The sequence below is a fragment of the Mizuhopecten yessoensis genome, unplaced genomic scaffold (genome assembly GCF_002113885.1).
Source record: "Mizuhopecten yessoensis strain PY_sf001 unplaced genomic scaffold, ASM211388v2 scaffold2507, whole genome shotgun sequence".
Lineage (NCBI taxonomy): Eukaryota > Metazoa > Mollusca > Bivalvia > Pectinida > Pectinidae > Mizuhopecten > Mizuhopecten yessoensis.
The window spans coordinates 165,523-173,817 of NW_018404580.1; the positions used below are offsets into that span (position 1 = coordinate 165,523).

The 8,295-nt window shown below is 34.5% G+C and overlaps 1 protein-coding gene across 1 annotated transcript in view; it reads right to left on the minus strand.

Annotated features, from left to right (window-relative positions):
- The window catches only part of LOC110446089 (monocarboxylate transporter 5-like), a 26,217-nt gene extending 25,522 nt beyond the window's left edge, over window positions 1–695 (minus strand). The window contains exon 1 of the mRNA XM_021491053.1: window positions 600–695. The gene's annotated coding sequence lies outside the window, so the exon portion shown is untranslated. The remainder of the gene's footprint in view (window positions 1–599) is intronic.
- Window positions 696–8,295: the final 7,600 nt, after the last annotated feature.

Below are 8,295 nucleotides of genomic sequence, written 5' to 3' on the forward strand. Positions count from 1 at the left end.
TGGGTTACTGACCTACTTACCCTGGGCTACTGACCTACCTACTTTATTATGGGTCTAAGAACTACTTAGAATGTTACCCAGGGTTACTGGTCTACATGTTTTACTATGGGTTCCTGATCTACGTACGTTTAAGTCGGGGTTAATGACCTATTTACGTTTTACCAAGGGTAAAACATAGACATAGATAAGATTTACCCAGGGTTACTGACCTTCTTGCGTTACTGAAGGTTCTAGAGCTATGTACGTGTTACCCTGTGTTACTACCCAACTTTTTTTTTCCATCGTGGTTTCAATTACAGCAGCTTCATAAGTCAGATGTTACATTAAAAAACCAATGTATAAATGTTCGTAGAATCGTTCAAGAACAAAGATTTTAAAAATTTGATCTAACTTTACATGAAGTTAATCTAGCTTCTGTCTGCGGTACCAGCATAAATAACAATAGCTAGCATACTAAACAGACATTTTGGCGCGTGTTATTTCTAACAAACAGTTTTGTAAGCTCACATATTACATAAATATTAAAACTTTCACAAGTTGATGATCGTAAGTATTATGACAACATAACTATAATATACATAACATATATATAAACTCACCCATTGTGTCGTCACCATATCTGATAGCCGAGTATCGCCGGTCCACTAAATGACCTTAACCCTAGTGCTGTTCCATATCTACCTGGAATAGTCCATCCCGTGTGTTATCGTACACACTGGTATCTGGAAAGTAAATAATTAGTCTGGTGGGTGATCATTTTCTCTAGTGTTTGTTTAAAATTTGTTTTGGATTTATAACATTTTGTAGCTAATTTCGAGATAAATCTACTGCTATTTTCGAGTTTACGACAACCCACGTCGTCTTATAAGTACGCCCCACATTGTCAGAGTTACCCCTGTAACTTTTTCTCAATAAAGGTGTATTTTTCTGGGTAGTGGGGTCTACGGGGCTTCACCTCAACAGCGAATACTAGGCTAGATATTTTAAACGATTACAAGTTTATGATCGACTGTTGTTTCACTGGCCGTATACTAAAACAGTACATTAACTGTTAATGTTTTCTCTTTTGAACAGATAACCTCTTGACCTGGTCAAACTAGTGTCCCTTTGGTACGGGTATTCCTTTGATCTGAACCAGTTGTCTGGTCAACTAGTGTCCCTTTGATACGGGTATTCCTTTGATCTGATCCCAGTTGTCTGGTCAACTAGTGTCCCTTTGATACGGGTATTCCTTTGATCCGATCCCAGTTGTCTGGTCAGCTAGTGTCCCTTTGGTTCGGGTATTCCTTTGATACGATCCCAGTTGTCTGGTCAACTAGTGTCCCTTTGATACGGGTATTCCTTTGATCTGATCCCAGTTGTCTGGTCAACTAGTGTCCTTTTGGTACGGGTTGCCTCCTGATGTTATCCCATTGACCTGGTCAAACTAGTCCCGTATAGCATCTTGGCCTGGTCTGTGTGATCTAGTCCCGTTTATCTGGTCATAAAAGGCTTGTCTATCTTCTTGGTTTCATCTTGTTCCGTTGGTCTGGTCTATTTGGTCTAACCACGTTGTTCTGATCTAGAACCGTTGGTCTAAACCTTACTAAGAGACCAGATCTACGCAATGAAACTATCCCAATGAGACTTTGCCTTGTTTCAAAGAATACCATGTAAATTGTGTGGTCGTTTTGTATCTGTTAACGTAGACACATTGCAGCTGTAGAAATGAGATATGTGTGTTATATTTAAAGGAACCATGTGTAGCAGCATATTTCGCTGTTTTGCCAACCGTCGGCTTTGCTTGCGTGTTCCGCCAGGGTATTTTGATGACCGGAGGCTTGGTGTCTGACGCTTGGAGCAAACTAGCTAGCATTTGTGTTTCTGCTTAGTAGATATTGAAGACCATATTAAGAGCGATACGTTTCCCTGGTTTGGTCTTTTTTTATAACTTTTTATTTGTTCAAAGGACATTTTATATAATTTCGATACAGATAACACAGTATAACTTTCTCTCACTGATGCAATGTCAACTAATTGTAAGACTCTTAGGAATACATGTTTTCTATATATATCTATACTACTGTTAATGGGAGACAGAAAAGGGGAAGTATTCAGTGTCAGAAAGAAAATTGAGAGCAGAGAGGAAAGTAGGTTTAGAAAAATTAAATAGGATCAGCAGAATGATGCGAAATAGTACCATATGTCGATACTGATAGTGTGATGCAATAGCAGTAACATACATGTAGATAAGGACATCTTGTCAGACAATTGTCTTATTCAGGTAAATTCAAAAAGTTTTCTTCCTTTCTTTCCATTCAGTCGTACACCTCCCCTTTACCATATGAAGAATATGTTTTGTACTGTATGATAATCCTCAACCATGCTCAATGGTGTTTCTATTGAAAGAGTATTGTGTAATCTACCTGTTTTGTAGATGGATGACTTCAGAACCAAAAGTATTTCATTGTCTATTATTCTGTTATATATCCCCGTTTGACCAATTGTCCAAATAAAATATTTTCCTTATTAAGTGAAAAAGGTATAGTAAGAGCATTTAAATGTGTTTCAAAAGTTTTGAACTTCATTACATTTCCATAGGATATGTGTGATTGGCTCCCTTTCTGCATTACAGAAATTACGATTGGTCTAATCTTGTATACGAAATAGTTTGTTGTCAGAATGTAATGGTTTATTCTGTACTGAAGCCATTGAAGTTTTGTATTTTTAGTCACACGAAAAGGTAGGATGTAAGTTTTCCGCCAAGTTTCTTCATTGTAATTGAATAGGTTATTCTACATTTGTGATCCTGTAATGTTACAGTCGTGTTTAACAAAGACTTGATACACAAATCTGTGATCATTTTTCTTGCTTTGTCTTATTTCCAGGTGAGAAGGGATGGTTGGATAGGATAGAGAACTACTTGTTACGATATATTGTTTTACATATTTCTTAAAGCTGTTGATTACTTCATTGTATTGTACAAAATTTGCTTTATTCCCATACCTTTCAACAAATTCATTATAATTGTAAAATAAATAGACTTCTTTAATGCATCATTAACCATCATAATTCCCTTATTGTACCAGGGTAGGTACATAATTGTTTTATTATCAATTGTTATATATTCTTACAATTGTTAGTAACTTTTTTCAAGTATTGGTTCCAACAGTTTGCTAATTTATGTATATTTATATCAGTCTGAAGTATTGTTATCCATTAACTTGTGTATCTAAAAATACGCTTAATCCAACCGACTTTCAGGGCGTTAATATATGATTCTATATTTGTCATTTTAAGCCCTACTTGCATATAATCTTTCGTTACAACAGCTCTCTTTATTTATTTCCACTATTTAAGAAAAATGAAAGTTTCCTTCCTTCTAATTACCGACCTATCTCACTATTAAGCTTTGTAGGTAAGTTATTTGAAAGATTTGTACATAAATACCTCCATAATTATTTAATAGATAATAATTTACTATATAAATATCAATCTGGATTTGTTAAAGGGCACTCGACTGTTTATCAGTTAATCGAAATATATCATAATATATGTTCAGCATTAGAAAATAAACAGCAAACCTGTATGTCTTTCTTTGATATATCGAAAGCCTTCGATAGAGTGTGGCACAGGGGTCTTTTAATAAAATTACATGCTTATGGTATAAAAGAGAACATCCTTTCTTGGATCCAAGACTATGTACTGGACAGAAAACAACAGGTTATTTTAGGCAATTCTACTTCTTCTATTGGCCATTTAAATGCAGGAGTTCCACAAGGTTCTGTCCTTGGTCCTCTGTTATTTTTGATATTCATAAGCGACATTACAGACAATTTACTTTCACTTGCAAGAATGTTTGCTGATGACACATCTCTATCTTTTTCTTCTAACAATGCAATAGAAATAGAGCATGTAATGAATCATGACTTAGCTGTAATTGAAGACTGGGCTGACAAATAGAATATAAATTTTAATCCCTCTAAAACAGATGTAATGCTTTTTCATTGTTCTAACACTCAATTCAATATCAATTTAATATTTAATAACACATCATTGCAAATTTCAGCTGATCACAAACATCTCGGGGTAACATTAAATGAAAACTGCAAATGGACAGAACATGTAAATAATATTGTCAAATCAGCATCAAAACACATATCAGTATTACGGAAATTGAAATTTACTTTAAATAGAGATACTTTGTCGAGATTGTACATTGTTTTCATAAGGCCCCTTTTGGAATATGCTTGTGAAGTATGGGATGAATGTAATATTATTAATTCAGATAAATTAGAGAAATTACAGTTAGAGGCTGCCAGAATTGTGACTGGTCTTCCTATTTTCACCAGTCGACAAAGTTTATATTATGAGACTGGGTGGGAAACATTAAGCAATCGTCGAAAATCCAGGAAACTTACATTAATTTACAAAATACATAATAACCTTACCCCTTCCTATTTACAGGACATTATGTCTAATCCAGTACATACTGTTAGCAATTGTAATTTGCGAAATTATTATGCAATTCCAAGAATAAGACTAACTTTATTTGAACGATCATGTGATACTATTTCTACATTTAGACGTAAAATTTCTTTGAAGGGAGCATGTGCTCCTAAGTTTTATTCTTCTGGTGACCGAAAGTTAAATATCCTACATACACGATTAAGGTATAAATGTAGTTCCTTAAGTGCCTATCTTAAACGTATATATTTGATTCAGTCGCCCCAATGTAGATGTTTTCATGCCATAGAAAATGTAGAACATTATTTGTTAGAATGTCCCTTATTTGTTGTTTCTAGAAATGTCTTGAAACATAAACTTTCGAATTATTTAAATCTAAATGAATTATCTGCAGATCTGCTGCTGTTCGGTTCTGACACGTTTTCTGAGAATGAAAACTGCACTTTTTTTCATTAGTCCAAGACTTTATTAGACATTCCAAACATTTCGACTAATATAAATCATATTCAACTAACCAGTCATACTTAGTAATGTGGTACTACTCTGACACAGTGGATCGCATCCGCAACAGCAGGGAGCCCAAGCTCATAATTACAACAAGCAGGAACTGTGGTGTGGTACATACCCGACGAAAGTATAGACATTACATGGTGCGGTGCAATATGTGTAGAGAGATCCAGTATTTGTCAAGCGGTGTGCGATCTACTGTGTCAATTGGTCATCACAATGCTAACTATTATGTTGGTTATTCTATTATTAAATGTATGTACACATGTGCATCACCTTTTTTAGGCATTATATATCTATCGTGTCATCAATCGATCAGTAAGCATTTAAACATCAATTATATATATGTAACACTCTATTGTTATATGGACATGCATTTTATTTTATACAGACATGCGGGTACAGTCAATTTATCTGATAGGTAAGTTTTGACATTTTTCATCATCATTGTATTTCCTTAGTAATTTGCGGTCATATGTATATTTCATCATGTATATTTTATGGGAAAAGACGGATTGTAAGTTTTTAAACTTGTGTCCGATCCCATTTGCAATCAAAATATGTTTAAATCAAATCTCTTTATTTTATCCGATTTCCCCTTTCATAAAAGTTAAAAAGAACTACATTTAGTATTCTAATACAATTAGCACTAGGATTTGGTTTTAATATGAAAAGGTGATTTAGTTGTAATGTTAACACATATTTTATAATACGAATTCTTCCAATGGAAATCTTAATTCTTCTACTCCAAATCTTAACAAGAGATTTGAGCTTAACTAGTTTTTTTGTCATAATTAAGTTTGGTTATTGTGCAAGGTCGACGTGGAACTCTATCCCTCAGAGTGTAAATTGATCAATTCCCCAGTTTAGATTCAAGTTTGATAGAAAATTTTCTTCACAATATTTTTTGCTGCCTTTCCATACAACTTGATTTTTTGCTATATTGATTTTTAAACCGGATATTTTCTCATATATGTTAAGTTCCTTTATTGATTCTTTCAATGAGGGCTCGGATCCACTCAATATAAGGGAAGTGTCGTCAGCATATTATGACACAGTTATTGGACACCCCTCTATATCTATTCCAAATATATTTCTATTACTTCTAAGTCTTATTGCCAAAATATCAGCACATAAGATAAAGATATACGTCGCGATCGGGTCTCCTTGGCGACAACCTCTATCAATTTGAAAAATGTACAGCAGATGTAGTGCTCCTATGTAAGACTCTTATCCAATTATTAATTTCATTTCCAAAGTTTAAAAAGTTCAAAACTTGATCTATAAATTTCCAAGCAACCGAGTCAAAATCTGTCTCGAAGTTTTTCATTAAAAACATAGCAGAGATATCATGTTCCTCTGTATATTTCATAATATCGTAAATGGGTCTTGTATTCTCACCAAGATAGAGCCCCGATAAAAATCATGTCTGGTCTGAGTTAATAAGCTTACCTAAAAATGGTCCATTCTATTTGCTATTGAGCCTGAAGCAATTTTGTAAACAATACCTAAAGGTGTGATTGGTCTCCAATTGTTCAAAATATCTCTGGGTTTATCATCCTTTGGTATGTACGTGATAATTCCTCTTCTTTGCATATCTGACAATTCATTATTTATAAACCTATAATTAATGGATTTAACGACAAAATTTCCTAGCTGTCACCAAAAACATTAAAAAGTTCTGACGTAAATCCATCTGACCCTGGACTTTTATTACTTAGTTTCTGAGGCCTCCCTATGTGATATTAATCCCTCCAAACTAACAGATTCTGAATGATCTAAATTTCGAAACATTGCAATTAATGATAAATTCATCTACGTTTATATCCTCTACCTGATTATTTGAAGTAAAGAGTTTTTCATAAAAGGCCTGCAAATCTTAAAGAATATCCCCCTGATTTTTCACAATTTCCCCATTTTCCTTTTGTACTTTTTTTAATAATTTTAGGGGTGAAGTTTTATCTTCTAATTAAAAAAAAAAGTTGTTTTTTCCCCTTCTTTAATCCACTTGGTTTTTGGTCTTATAATGCTACATTTCTTCAATGTTTATATCATTTTGGTTTTCTAATACCAGTATCTTTAATATAAGAACTTTTTCTCTAGCATTTCTTTGTTTCTTTTTATAAGCCCCATATGAAATTGTTTTGCCTCTAATTTCCATTCATTTATCATATTTTGCAAGTCTACACCTGGCCTATTTTTTATATTTATTCTGATTTATAAACTGGGAGACAGTATTGAGCTTTCAATTTGAATGGTATCATTTATTTCTTTAGTATAGTCTGGGTCATGTAGTAAAACATTGTTTTTCCATAAACCGTTCCCTTTCTTAAATCTGTATATCTGGGCCCATATTCATGAAACCGTTCCCATGCTTTAAGAATGGATTTTGTGCTCAAGCCCAATAACTTGTTTCGGTTATGAATTAATACTTTTGTCCGTAATTTCAGAAGGTTATTTACACTGTAAACAAGAGATACCAGAGGGGATCTTGGCGCCCACCATCGCACCATGCCCATTGGTTCTATATAAAATTGATCTTTTCTCTTCTCTTATCTGTTCTGTTGAGCCCTGTACAGAGTAAATGCACCCTGTGGTAACTTTGGATCAAAGTTGAAAAATCCTTCCTACTGTTTGACTTTTGTGCTTTCGAAGTGAGGTTTCCGTTTGACCTTTTCCTAGCATATGGTTTGGTTTGTGTGTGTTCTACGTCCTATTAACAGCTATGGTCATTTAAGGACGTGCAAGGTTTTGGTGGTGGAGGTCAACCGGAGTTCTAGGAGAAAAAACACCGACCTCCAGCCAGTACCTAGCGACTGCCCCACGAATTCTAGATTGACAAAGGGCGATTTGAACATCCCTCCATCTAATGATAGGGAGATGGCTTACACAAATCACAGATACAATGTTTAAAGTAGCATCCGTAAGGGACATAACTCTTTCAAAACCAGAGGTATAATGTGTGACATGGCATATATCTTTAAGGAAGATAACTCTAAAACAAATCAGAGGTATAATGTGTAAGGTAGCATACATCCTTCAGGAAATTAACTCCAGATAGCATCCGTAAGGGAGATAACTCTTACACAAATCATAGGTATAATGTGTTAGGTAGCATTATCTTTAAAGGGACATCACGTGAAAAGGCGGGTTTTTTTTAATGAATGTATGTATTGTATGCACTTCCACTTATGTTACCACGCTATCCCCATATTCATAGTCCGTTCCAAATGTCCAGTTTGACCACTTGAATTGTTCGGGAAAGCCCTGCTAAAAATAGCGCCGATAACGTCACCTGACTAGGCAGTAAACACAAGTGGTGCGAGCGAGATGAAACGGTTT